Here is a 14,668-nt window from a genome sequence, read left to right on the forward strand (position 1 = left end):
ATATGATCAGGCGGGATAGGCTGGGTCGTGTCACTTATTAATGCCGACTTGCCGCACCAAACACCAGTCCAGAACTTCGTGTTTGTACCATTAAAGATCAGTTTACCCATGCCATGAGCAAGAACATTACTGCCGGCAACAATGCTCTTCCAAGTCGAGGAATGAGAAGAGTTAGCGTGGAAAACTAACATCCCTTCACGATCCCCACCATATTTACCACGCATCATTCGAACCCACAACGACTCTTGCTGAATCAAAATCTGCCAACTCAGCTTGGCAATCATCGCCAGGTTAGCACGTCTAGCCATTCTAAGGCCTAGCCCTCCAACATTCTTACTTCGACACACCTCATCCCATTTCACAAGATGAATCCTTCGAACCGACTCTGAGGAGCCCCAAATGAACCTCCTATTGCATTTATCCAAACGATCACACACAGAAACCAGAATCAAAGTCGTTTGCATTATGTAAGTGGGGATAGCAGTGATAACCGACTTTGCCAGCGTAACTCGGCCTGCGAAATTCAAACAACTTGCTTTCCAACCACTTAACTTCTTATGAACTTTGTCCAACACATATTGATAGGTGGATTTGGACACCCGAGTATGAAGGAGAGGGACGCCTAAGTACACACCTAAGTCCAAAGTCCGAGCGAAGCCGAGGATATCACAGATACCTTGAGCAGCCGTGTCTGAAACGTTAGAGGAGAAGAAAATTCTTGACTTACCAAGGCTAACCTTTTGACCAGAGGCATCACAGAAGCGGTGGAGGACATCATTGATGATGGTAGCTTGCTCCATACTAGCTTCTGACATTAACACTATGTCGTCAGCGAATAAAATATGGGACATATCAGGACCCCGACGGGAAAGTTTAATAGGCTTCCAGAGAGAACTCCCAACCGCGTCAGAGATTAGGTGGGTGAGTATTTCCAGGCAGATGATGAACAAGTACGAAGAGAGCGGATCACCCTAACGGAGCCCTCGGGTTGGATTGAACTGTTGGAGCTGTTCGCCATTCCAGATGGGACTAAGTCTGGAACCTGAAATGCAGTTCATAATTAAATCAACCAAAGAAGCTTGAATGCCTAACAATTCCAGGGATTCTCGAATGAACTGCCAAGAGAGCCTATCATACGCCTTTTCTAGATCAAGCTTTAGAATCATGTAGCCCCGTCGACCCTTTTTCCTCCTGAAAGAATGAACTGCTTCCTGAAGGATAATCACATTGTCCGTAATTTGACGACCAGGCACAAAGCTACTCTGCATGGGGCTAATAACTTTGGTCAGATGAGGCTTGATATGGTTCACAATGCATTTAGTGACAATCTTATAGAGAACATTGCATAGGCTGATTGGCCTAAACTGAGAGATGTATTCCGGATTGTTAACTTTAGGAATTACAGTAATAAGTGTGTCATTCCAGCCCTGGGGGATCTGATTAGAAGCAAAGCACTCTCGCACAGCACTGCAGACTTGATTACCCAACTGATTCCACAGATTCTGGAAGAAGCAGGCTTGAAAACCATCCGGCCCCGGCGCCTTAAACGGACCCATATCAAAAAGTGCAGCTCGTATCTCATCATTTGACACAGGTGTTGGTCCCTTGTAGGGTTGCAAGTATAGTTCCAAGGGGGGGTTAGGAACTATTTAAACTTTTTCGCAATTAGTGCAGACTTCTTTTTCTAAGGAAAAAGGTTTTAACAACGGCGCTGAGTTAACAACAAGATACTGGCTTAGTCAACTGGTGACTAGGTCAGTTTCTTAGCTTGAGTCAGGAGATAGCACTTAGAGTCTATTCCTGAGCTCAGATGTTCAACACGCACAATTCAACTTGACCTCTTTACTTGGTCAGTTTTTGGTTATTTTAAGCAAGCAATATATATAAGGAGTTAAAGGAAAGAAATACTTTACTCAGCAGATTTATCCAGGTTCGGCTTCTTCTAAGCCTACGTCCTGTCCCCAGAACACGTTCTGAGATTTTGAATCCTCTACTGAGCTCTTTAAAGGTAGAGCCTCAAACCTTTTACAATCTTAGCAACTGAGTATAACAAGAGTACCTTCCTCTATATCTCTACTCAATCCTAATCTCTCGCTGAGTACTATAACCGAGTACTCAGCCTCTCCTTTCTATCTCTAGAAATGATAAGTGTTTGTCCTATACAATGATTTGCTAAGACACTTTAGACGATTGAAATAATCACTCTAGACTTTTACACAAATATATGAATTGTAGTGTAAGATTGCTTTGCTTCTTTGCTTGCAGAACTTGTGTAGAAATTTGGTCAGCGTAATGGCTTCATCAAGTTCTGTGTGGAATGAAGCTTCTGATGGCACTATTTATAGAGACGTCTGGGCATCGGTCATTTCGAATTTCGAAATAACCGTTGGAGGGAAACGGCTTCCTGTCGTTGTCATCCTGACTTGCTCAGAGCTCTCGGCCAATCAGATTTACGTATCTTCTGTCCTTGGTCAGCTTTTGGTCAGCTCGGCAGAGTGTCTCTCCATTTGTGGTAATGTCAACTAGACAGCATACTGTGTCGTCTGAACTTTACCCAAAGAGGAAATACTTTGTCTGGAAGTTTTCCTTAGCCAGCTGCTGTCTTGTACGTTTGTCGAATCTACTCAGCAGATTCATCTTGAAGTTGTTCCCGAAGGTCTTCTAGATCCTTATGTTGCTGAGTTGCGTTTTGTCCAAAGCGACAACGTTTTGACAAACGCGGGCCGAGTTGTACTGAGTTGTTTGACTTGGGCTTTGACACTTGTATTGGGCTTGGGCCTTTTAATTCTTGTGTCTTATAAACAATTTAACTCAACATTGAACAAACACATTAGTAGAATAAATCAAAGCATTTAAACTTAGTGTGTTTAGAATATGTATTTCAATTATACTTAAACAATTTTGTCAAATCAAAATTATGTGGAAAGGTGTTTCAACAAACTCCCTCATTTTGATGTTGGCAAAACTATTAAGCGAGGAACTCAGTATTAAGCTCCCCCATGATAGTTGACCTATTATAACTTAGCAAACTCCCCTGTAAGGGTAGAGCTACTGACTTAGTTTTACTCTAAGCATTTAAAGGTTTAATCGAGTAAGTCTAAGGTCAGTTTTCAGATATAGGTCAGCTTATTCAACATATTCTATTTACTCAGTATTAAGCGGAAGGTTTAATCATATAGAGTGCGCTGAGTAATTTGTTGTTCAATGAGTTCTTAACAGACAATGTTTTATAAACATATAAGTCAAAGTTAATCATATTATGAGCATATGATTAGTTTGAAGATACTTTAATAACTTAATACTTGGCATCAGATAAAATAATTCATAACTCATATAATGAACGATGCAAGTAATTATATAAGTAGTCAGTGCATTAGAAATAACAGAAATAGGTACAAAGGATAACATAAAAAAACGTTCTAGCCTATCTCTATTTCTTTTTCTTTTGTTGAGACTGACTACGCTCATGCTGAGCTCTAGCTGCTTGTTCTTTCTCCCCCATTTTATCAGCATCAGGAGGAGGAAGTCTGAAGGCATCAGTTAAGACAGCACGAGTCAGTTCTTGGGACAGCACCTTAAGTTTCTCAGCGCTTTCATTGACGCCGTCAAAAATTGCAACTCCATCAGTGGATACCTCTTCGGGTATGTTGAGTTCAGCAGCACTGATCATGTTGACGTTAAACGCCTGAGCTTTACCTTGCCAGATGAGTGCTTCAGTAAGACCAGCAAAGACTTGGTGAAAAGTCTTTAAAAGGGCTGTGTCGTAATACTGACGTTGAATATTGGTATGACGAATGTGGTTGAAGGTTTGTCGTGTGATAGACATCATCTCATTTTGTTTCATTGCGTCAGTATCCATCTCTTGCTTATTCAGATTCATCAAGCGAATAGCCTCACCAATTTGCTCCACTGAGCACTGATTGTAAGAGACCATTTGCTCATTGGTCTTAAGTTGCTCGGTGTGAAGCTGAGCAAAGAGCATCTTGACTTCAGATGAAGTGGCATAGTCGGGGTTCACAGCTGACAAGTTCTGAATTTGTAGTTGTAAAGAGTTCAAGTGTTGCACAGTTGTCAGCTGGATCTCAGCCAGCTTGGCGATTGAATCCTGCTTAGCTTGTTGTGCTTGAAAAGAAATGATGACGTTCAGCAGGTCCTTGAGTCCCTTAACTTCGTTGAGAAGCTGAGTGACCTGGGAGAGCTGAGTAGTCTCAATAGATGAAGACCCAGCAGCAGGAGGAGTGGATTGTTGAAGGTCTCTGATCAACGCTTGCACTGAGTCAATTATCCTTTTGCCGGACTTAGTGGCATTCATATAGCTTTGAGAGCCTGCAGGGACATCAGTATGACCGAAAGGAAGAGGAGTGAAAGGAGTGACATGGTCAGTGACTGGAAGTGTTGTACTAATCTGCACTTGAGGTTCTGGGATAGTTGATTGATCGGCAGGGATGTTAATAGGAGAAGTAGAAATGCGAATACTGTCTGTGTTGACGGGGGCGGATATGTTTGAAGTCAGCACCATGCTTGAAGAAATAGCATTGACAGTAATCGCCTCAACCTGACTTGTTGAGGTGGCAGAAGCATTTTGGTCGGCATGTTCCTGTTGAGAAGAAACAGAGGCTTGCTTTTCTAAGGACGAGTTGGTGGTGGCACAGGAGGTTCACTGACAGTCTTCTCACTGGCCTTAACCAATTTTCTTCTTCTACGTGGTGGAGTGTTACCGTGAATAGCATCTCTTGAGTGAGAAGGAGAAGATTCTTGTTGCTCATCATTAGGTTGGTCAGTTTGTACTTGGACTTGATCAACATTGTGTTGGTCAAGTACTTGCTCTTCTCCAACAGCCAACACAGTATTGGCATACTCAGTCTCATGTTCACTGGCTGTCTCCTCAGAGTCCTCAGCGTCATCCTGGCCGCTGGCCTCTTCTTCTTCTTCTTCTATACTGTCACCATCGAGTTCTTCCTCAACTTGTGTAATAAACTGATCGTCCAAATGCACCTCATGTTCATCATGCTCAGCTACTGTACCTTGACACTGGGTGAAGTGAGAGTCACCAGGTACAACAAAGTCTGTAGGTATGGCGTTGAGGGGAGTCAGTGTAGAAGGCTTCTGCTTCTTCTGAGGTTGCTCAGTAGTTTCCTCAGTTCCAGGCTCACCTTGCCTGCTTCGTTTCTCAGTTGACTTACCAGCTGACTTCTGCCTTTTAGCTGGAGACTCAACATCTTTGGAAGGAGTCTCAGCAACTTTTCTTTTCCGAGAAGCTGGGGCCTTAGTCCTTCTTCCTTTCTTTGGGATAGCAGTTCCCTCAGCTTGCTGTTCAGTAGTCGTAGTAGCAGCTTTTCCTTTCTTTAGAGGCTGACCGAACTTCAACGCTCTTAGCGAAGCCGCTGTGATCTCAGATCCTCTAGTTGTTTCTTCATCGGTCAGGTCTACCTGATGATCAATGAGGATCCTAGTGATGAGCGATCCTAGCCTCAGCGTACCAGTACTTTGTAGGAAGCCAGCGACAAGAAAGACTGGCATATTGATTGGTGTGTATGTCAGCACATGCCATATAAAGCATTGCTCGAAGTTCGTTGCTGAGGTAGTGCAGTTGATCTTCGGATAGATGAAATAGGTCAGCAGATAATGAGCCATCTTCTGGTGCTGACCCATAGATAAAGCTGAGACTTCTCCTGCGTGGCCCTCAGGTTTGCAGAAGTTGACCTCGTACCCAGTGCCATCCTGATCTCCTGATCTCCTTAGCCTTGTTCCCTCAGTTTTTAACTGGAGCAAATTTCCTAGGTAGAGAGGGTTTATGAAGATGGTTTTCTCCTTCACCACGGTTACCAAGTAGTCCTGGTTATCATTGGCAACGCGAAGGTTGTGGTAAAACTCCTTTACCAGGTCAGGATAAGTATGATCCCTAATGGAAAATAGCCCAGTCCATCCATTCTGTGAAATCCACTCGCAGAAGGGTTGTTCGTTTTGTACGAAGGCTTCAGATACCCATCTTGAGGGCTCGACTTTCCATTCTCGGACGTTTTCAAAAACCTTTGTGTAGGTCCTGACTTTTTCAGGCTTTCCCTTACCGGAGGATTGGCCAGCTTTTCCTTTGCTCGGCGAGGTGACCTTGGTAGGTTCCGGCACAGAGGTTTGCCTGGAAGTGTCATCGGAGCTGGGCTTAGGGTGGCCAGCACCGGAGATGTTGTAGGAAACCTTAGTCATTGTTGAGGATGGGAAAGCTTAGAGGGGTTTTAGAGAGAAAGAATTTCTTTGCCAGAGAGTTCGATAAGCGTAAAGTATAAAAATGGGGAATTACCCATTATTTATAGAGGTGAGGAATGGATCTTATCGAATCCATGTGTCAGTTTTGCCTCGGGATTGTGAACCGACAATAATCCTGGCATTTATGACACATTCGGCGCGTACGTCATCCTAGGTGGCTATACGCATGCTTTTGCAATTATTCTAACGGATATAACACTCAACGTTTAGAATGCCAAGCGTTTGATATTCTGAGTGGTCAGTATTGCATAAAGGATGATTTCTAAGTTTAAAGCTAGCTTACTCAGTGTGCAAGTTTACTCAGTATTTGCTGTTTAATTAATTTCAATGAGTACACAGCAAAAACAATCATTCAGCATAGTAATTCACTCAGCATGCATATTCATTTAGTTCAGGAATTTACTGAAGAGGATTAAACATACCAATAGCTTCTCTCAGTATGCTGAACTGCTCACGGGCCAGTGGCTTCGTGAAGATATCCGCAAGCTGTTCGTCCGTTGGGACAAAGGTCAGCTTGATCTCACCTTTGAGTACATGGTCTCTAATGAAGTGATGTCTGATGCTGACATGCTTCATTCTGCTGTGTTAAATTGGGTTCTTTGAAAGATCAATTGCACTTTTGATGTCACATTTGACTTCAATTGTCTTCGTTTGAACACCATAGTCTTCAAGCTATTGCTTAATCCATAGGACTTGAGCAACACAATGACCAGCAGCAATGTACTCAGCTTCAGTGGTAGACAAGGCTACTGACGCCTGCTTTTTGCTGAACCAGGATACAAGACAGCTTCCTAAGAAGTGACATCCTCCATAGGTGCTTTTACGTTCCAGCTTATCCCGTCCATAGTCAGCGTCAGTGTATCCGATGAGTGTGAAATCATGAGTATTGGGATACCATAAACCTGCGTTCACTGAGCTTTGCAAATATCTAAGGATTCTTTTTACAGCAATGTAATGAGATTCCTTAGGGTTAGATATCAATCTAGCACAGTAGCATACTGAAAACTGAATGTCCGGTCTACTGGCTGTTAAGTAAAGTAGAGAGCCTATCATACCTCGATATAATTTGCTGTCTACTGACTTACCATTCTCGTCAGCGCAGAGGACAGTGTCAGTGCCCATAGGAGTGGATATTGGCTTGCAATTTTCCAAGTCATATTTCTTTAATATCTCCTTGGCATATTTGGCTTGACTGATGAAGATGCCATTCTTTCCTTGTTTAATTTGAAGATCGAGGAAGAAGTTGAGTTCTACCATCATGGACATTTCAAACTCAGTCTGCATTTGTTTGCTAAACTCCTTGCACATTGATTCGTTAGTTGCACCAAATATTATACCATCAACATAAATTTGGGCCAGCAGGGTATCTTTACCCTTTCTCTTAATGAATAAGGTTGTATCAGCTTTGCCCCTGACGTAATTTCTAGTCAGCAGGAAACTGGTCAGCCTCTCATACCAAGCACGTGGTGCTTGCTTGAGGCCGTACAGAGCCTTTTTGAGTTTATAAACGTGGTTAGGGAATTTATGGTCCTCAAAACCTGGAGGTTGATTAACATAAACCTCCTCGTTTATAACTCCATTAAGAAATGCACTTTTGACATCCATTTGGAATAATTTAAAGTTCATATAAGATGCATATGCACATAGAATTCTAATTGCCTCTAGCCTTGCTACTAGGGCAAAGGTCTCACCGTAGTCAATACCTTCTTGCTGATTGTAGCCCTGAGCTATAAGCCTTGCTTTGTTCCTGACTACATTCCCTTGTTCATCCATCTTGTTCCTGAAGACCCATCTTGTTCCAATGGTCTTTTGACTCTTTGGATGAGGCACTAGCTCCCATACATCGTTTCTTCTGAATTGATCGAGCTCCTCTTGCATTGCGTTCATCCAGAATTCATCGTACTCAGCTTCAGCGAAGTTCTTCGGTTCTTGAACTGAGACGAAAGCAACATTGCTGAGGTACTTCCTGAGTTGATTCCTCGTCATCAGGGTATTCCCAGCAGAATCAAGGATTGCACTTTCTGAGTGCCCTCTTGGGATCCTTATCTCTTTAGGTAGATTCATGTCTTGTGCTGTCTGTGTTTCAAAAATCTCTGCAGAAGTAGATGGGTCAGTAAAAGTAATCTTAGGTTCACTCTTACTCTAGGTCAGCCTTTTCGTGAATGACTCAGTAGCTGGATCTTGGTCAGCGGTTACTGAGTGTGGATCAACTTCGGTCAGCGGCTGGTATCTACCTGCAGGGTTAGTTTCGTGGAACTCCACATGTACTGACTTTTCTAGAACTTGAGTTCACTTATTAAAAACTATGTATGCTTTGCTGTTTGTTGAGTAGCCCAAAAAGATAGCCTCATCAGCTTTTGAGTCAAACTTTGCTAAGCTATCTTTGGTATTTAAAATAAAACATTTACAGCCAAAGGCACGAAAGTATCCAATGTTGGGCTTTCGTCCTTTCCAAAGTTCATAGGGGTTTTCTTTAATATAGGTCTAACTAGAGCCCTATTAAGAATATAGCACGTTGTGTTAACAGCCTCTCCCCAAAAATACTTTGGAAGCCTATGCTCATCCAGCATTGTCCTGGCTATTTCAACCAGAGTTCTGTTCTTCCTTTCTACAACCCCATTTTGTTGAGGTGTTCTAGGAGCAGAGAAATTGTGGTCAATGCCGCTGGCTTCACAGAATTCAACAAACTTTTGGTTTTTGAATTCTCCACCATTATCGCTACGGATGTGAGCTAATTTTAGGTCTTTATCATTTTCAATTTTTCTAACCAAATTTGAAAATGTCTCAAAGGTTTCATCCTTACTGGTCAGCAAGATGACCCACGTATACCGAGAGAAGTCATCTACAATGACCAAGGAAAATCTTCTTCCACCCAGACTCAGCGGCTGGACTGGACCGAAGAGATCCAAGTGTAGTAACTCTAACAGACGCTTAGTTGAGACAATATTTTTGCTGTGAAAAGATTGTTTGGTTTGTTTTCCAGCTTGGCAAGTGTGGCATAATTGATCTTTTTCAAATTTAAGTTCAGGCAGTCCCTCAACCAATTGCTTTCTTGCTAGTTTGGCCAGGAGGTCCATGCTTACATGACCAAGTCTCCTGTGCCATAGCCAGGAATTCTCTTCCTTTGATACTAAGCACATAGTTTTTGAAAACTTTTTCTCTAAGTCTAGCATAAAGACATTATCTATGCGAGGGGCAGTTAAGATTAACTCATTTGTTTTACCCTCGTATATTTTACATCCAGTAGCATCAAATATAACTTTTCTCCCATTGTCACATAGCTGAGCTACGCTGAGTAAGTTATATTTGAGTCCGCTGACTAGGGAGACAGACTCAATAGTAGGATTACCTCCGATGGTTCCTGACCCTACTATCTTACCCTTCTTGTTGTCTCCAAAACTTACACTTCCTCCTCGTTTACGCTCAAACGTGATGAACTGAGTTTCATCACCTGTCATATGCCTTGAGCATGCGATGTCAATATACCACATCTTTGACTTCTCAGCACATCTCAGGCTTACCTGCATTGTAACTAGTTACTTTTAGGTACCCAATTCTTTTTGGGTCCTTGCTTGTTAGGTGCAACAGGTAAAGCATCATATTTTATTTTATGGCGACATACTTGGACAGTATGGCCATTCTTTCCACAGAAGTCACAACTGACCTTCTATTTAGGATGTTTCACTGACTTGTCAGCACCCCAGTGCTGAGCGTGCCAGCACACCTTAGTGGTGTGTCCTATCTTCCTACAAAAGTCACACTGGACTTTTCGCTGGGGATTCCATCTCTGCTGAGTACCTTGGTACTGAGTTCTCAGAGGACTGTTTCTTTTATTTGGAACCTTTAGTTGGTTCTGGATAGTTGTGACGTCCTTTCTCAGTTTCTTTGAAACTGATTGGACTTCAGAGACAGACTCATGTATGATCTTTATGTTATCATGCAGAGTTGAATTGTCCTGAAGAAGGAATCTGAGGTCACTCAGTTTGACCTCTTCCACTTCGTCACAGCGCCTGCTGAGTGCTCTAACTTTCTTATTACACTTCTTGACAAGTGTGTAGAGATCACTCAGGGCATTAACCATATCGTTTCTGAGCTGGGGATGAGTAATTACCTCATTTGATTGCTCTTCGTCATCTGATGCGACGGATAGGTCAGCATGCTCAGAGACGCACGGCTCAACAAGTTCGTCAGCCATGAAGCATATCTTCGCTGACTCGGTGGCCTCAGTTTCTGTAGATGAAGACTCATCACTGTCGCTCCATGTAGCCACCATTGCCTTTTTGCCGTTCTTTTTGTCTTTCCTCAGTGTGGGGCAGCTTGACTTAATATGGCCGGTTTGATGGCACTCAAAGCATGTAATGGGCTTTGAGCTGTCCTTTTTGTATTTGCTGTCACTTGAGTCAGCTTTATACTTATCAAACTTTCTGTAAGGCTTCTTAGAGTATTTGTCATTCTTCCTGAATAGCCTTTTCATCTTCCTTGTGAACATGGCCATCTCCTCATCATCAGTTGAGCTCCCGTCAGTGGAGTCAGCTTTCATGACAAGGGATTTCTGCTTCTTGTCTTCAGATTTTTCCTTCACCTCGAAGTTTTTCATAGATATCTCATGGGTCAGCAACGAGCCGATGAGTTCATCATATTTGTAGGTGGTTAAATCCTGAGCTTCCTCAACAACTGTCTTCTTTGCTTGCCAGTCTTTAGAAAGACTCCTGAGTATCTTTTTGACTTGTTCTTCCTCAGTGAAGATTTTCCCAAGTCTCTTGAGCTCATTAATGATGTTGGTGAACCTTGCATTCATGTCTGAAATGCCCTCATCATTGTTCATCTCGAACAGCTCGTACAGTCTCATCTGCTGATTCACCTTGGACTCCTTTACTTTATTGGTTCCCTCGTAGGTGACTTCCAGCTTTTTCCAGATCTCTTGTGCCGACTCACAACCTGAGATTTTATTATATTCTGCAGCATCGAGCGCACAGTGAAGCATATTGATAGCCGAAGCATGATTTTGAAGCTTCTTAAGATCATCCTCTGTCCATTTGGCCTCAGCCTTTACAACTGTTTGGCCAGCCACAACTTCGACAGGTACAAATGGGCCTTGGACTATAGATAGCCAGGCACTCATGTTTGTAGCCTGAATGAAATTTTTCATCCTATTCTTCTAGAAGGTATAGTTTGACCCGAAGAATAGGGGAGGCCTAGTAATGGACAGCCCCTCAGGCAGTATCTGAGTTGTTTGGTTTCCAGGGAGAAACCGAGTGCTGTTTTCGCCCATGGTAGGGATCAGCTCAAGGTTGTTAGACCTTTTACAGTGAGCTTTTAAGCTCTGATACCACTTGTTGGTCCCTTGTAGGGTTGCAAGTATAGTTCCAAGGGGGGGGGGGGGGGTTAGGAACTATTTAAACTTTTTCGCAATTAGGACAGACTTCTTTTTCTAAGGAAAAAGGTTTTAACAGCGGCGCTGAGTAAACAGCAAGATACTGGCTTAGTCAACTGGTGACTAGGTCAGTTTCTTAGCTTGAGTCAGGAGATAGCACTTAGAGTCTATTCCTGAGCTCAGATGTTCAACACGCACAATTCAACTTGACCTCTTTACTTGGTCAGTTTTTGGTTATTTTAAGCAAGCAATATATATAAGGAGTTAAAGGTAAGAAATACTTTACTCAGCAGATTTATCTAGGTTCGGCTTCTTCTAAGCCTACGTCCTGTCCCCGGAACACGTTCCGAGATTTCGAATCCTCTACTGAGCTCTTTAAAGGTAGAGCCTCAAACCTTTTACAATCTTAGCAACTGAGTATAACAAGAGTACCTTCCTCTATACCTTTACTCAATCCTAATCTCTCGCTGAGTACTATAACCGAGTACTCAGCCTCTCCTTTCTATCTCTAGAAATGATAAGTGTTTGTCCTATACAATGATTTGCTAAGACACTTTAGACGATTGAAATAATCACTCTAGACTTTTACACAAATATATGAATTGTAGTGTAAGATTGCTTTGCTTCTTTGCTTGCAGAACTTGTGTAGAAATTTGGTCAGCGTAATGGCTTGATCAAGTTCTGTGTGGAATGAAGCTTTTGATGGCACTATTTATAGAGACGTCTGGGCATCGGTCATTTCGAATTTCGAAATAACCGTTGGAGGGAAACGGCTTCCTGTCGTTGTCATCCTGACTTGCTCAGAGCTCTCGGCCAATCAGATTTACGTATCTTCTGTCCTTGGTCAGCTTTTGGTCAGCTCGGCAGAGTGTCTCTCCATTTGTGGTAATGTCAACTAGACAGCATACTGTGTCGTCTGAACTTTACCCAAAGAGGAAATACTTTGTCTAGAAGTTTTCCTTAGCCAGCTGTTGTCTTGTACGTTTGTTGAATCTACTCAGCAGCTTCATCTTGAAGTTGTTCCCGAAGGTCTTCTAGATCCTTATGTTGCTGAGTTGCGTTTTGTCCAAAGCGACAACGTTTTGACAAACGCGGGCCGAGTTGTACTGAGTTGTTTGACTTGGGCTTTGACACTTGTATTGGGCTTGGGCCTTTTAATTCTTGTGTCTTATAAACAATTTAACTCAACATTGAACAAACACATTAGTAGAATAAATCAAAGCATTTAAACTTAGTGTGTTTAGAATATGTATTTCAATTATACTTAAACAATTTTGTCAAATCAAAATTATGTGGAAAGGTGTTTCAACAACAGGGGCAGCCATTCTAGTAAGAGCCATGGCATGAAGCCGAGGGAAGTTAGCTCGTGTGATAAGAGTGGTGTGATCAGCCATGTTTTCAGTGAAGAGCTGCAAGAAGTAGTTACGAACCATATTTTTTACTTCTCTAGCTTCCCAAATCCAGACCCCTGAGTTATCCCGCAGACCCTCAATCTTGTTCCGACGCCGTCTGATAATAGTGGAAGTGTGAAAGAACGTGGTATTTCTATCCCCATAGCACAACCAATTCACCCCGGACTTTTGAAACCAATACGTTTCTTCTTGGAGGAGCACTGCATTCAACTTGATAATTAATTTCGATTCCAGCCGATAGAGCCCTCTCAGGAAGCCTTGACTCAGACGACGCTGAACACCTTCAAGCCTCCTCAAGAGCCGATGCTTATTATGAAAAATATTCCCAAAAACCTCCATATTCCAATGTCTCAGATCCGTGGTAAAATTCATTAGACTTTCCCGGATATCCGCTAAGGGGGCCCAATTAGCCTCAAAAAACGACTTGAAGTCGGCATGTTGCAACCATGCCGCTTCAAAACGAAAGGGCTTAGCAGCGGGAGCAGGAAGCCGTGGGAAACAGGATAATAAAATGGGAGCATTATCATACCTGTTCCAAGCAAAGTGGCGAACAGCAGCCTCAGTGAATAAGTTCATGAACTGAAGATTGCAGAGGGCACGGTCCAACCGGCAGGCTACCCGAGTCCGGTGAGTAGAGCCACGAAACCAAGTGAAACAAGGGCCCGAGAAACCCAAGTCAATGAGCTGCATGTTGCTGATCCAATTTGAAAAAGTGGTACATCTATCAAGAACTCTAGGCGCACCCCCCTGCTTCTCATCGGCACTACTAATGCAACTATAATCCCCGATAATAACCCAAGCCTCCTGAACACTTTGTTGAAGAAGAATCAAATCAGCAAAGAAGGCCCGTTTATAGCTCATTTGGGGACGGACGTACACGAAGGTTGCAAGAAAGGAGGTGCCATGCCATTGGCCCCCAATCCAAGTGATCCGTGTATGGAGAAACTGACGATTCTTTAACACCACGTCAATTTTGAAATGATCATAATTCTAGAATAACCAGATTCCCCCGCTGAAACCCTCAGTGTCCACAACTTCAACATTAGAGAAATTTAGCTTTCGCCTCATTTCCTCAGCGCGGGAAGCAAGGAGGCGAGGTTCAAGGAGAGCTAGAGCTTCAGGTTTGTACACAGAAATAAGATGACGAAGAGCCCGGTGAAACTCATTACCACCGGCTCCAAAGCAATTCCAGGATATAAACATTAGACAAAGAGTAAAGGAGCCAAGGAGATCTGAGAAGATCAACAGTCAATAGGAGGATGTTGCCCCGCAGCGGCATCCATTATGTTTTGGTCCGGTGGCCTCAAGGGCTCTTTAGAGATATCTTCTGCTCGAAAACGTTTGTTTCTGCTCAAATGTCCATCTCTATGTTGGAGGGTTTCCTTATCCCTGTGAGCTTTATCGATATCCATCGAAGCATCAGAAGCATTATCACTAAGATCTCCAAAGATGTTGCTGGTTTGTAGTAATACACTCCCTGGTGATTTAGATGTCATCTTTGTAGCCCCATGCGTCCCTACGGATGTCGGGCTTTTGAAAGTGAAAGGGGGCTTCAGGCTGCTACTGTCAGAGATGATAGCTTCTAAAATAAGTTAATTGATGACTTTAGTAGTTTAGG

Source organism: Euphorbia lathyris, chromosome 1 (assembly GCF_963576675.1).
Source record: "Euphorbia lathyris chromosome 1, ddEupLath1.1, whole genome shotgun sequence".
Taxonomy (NCBI): Eukaryota; Viridiplantae; Streptophyta; class Magnoliopsida; order Malpighiales; family Euphorbiaceae; genus Euphorbia; species Euphorbia lathyris.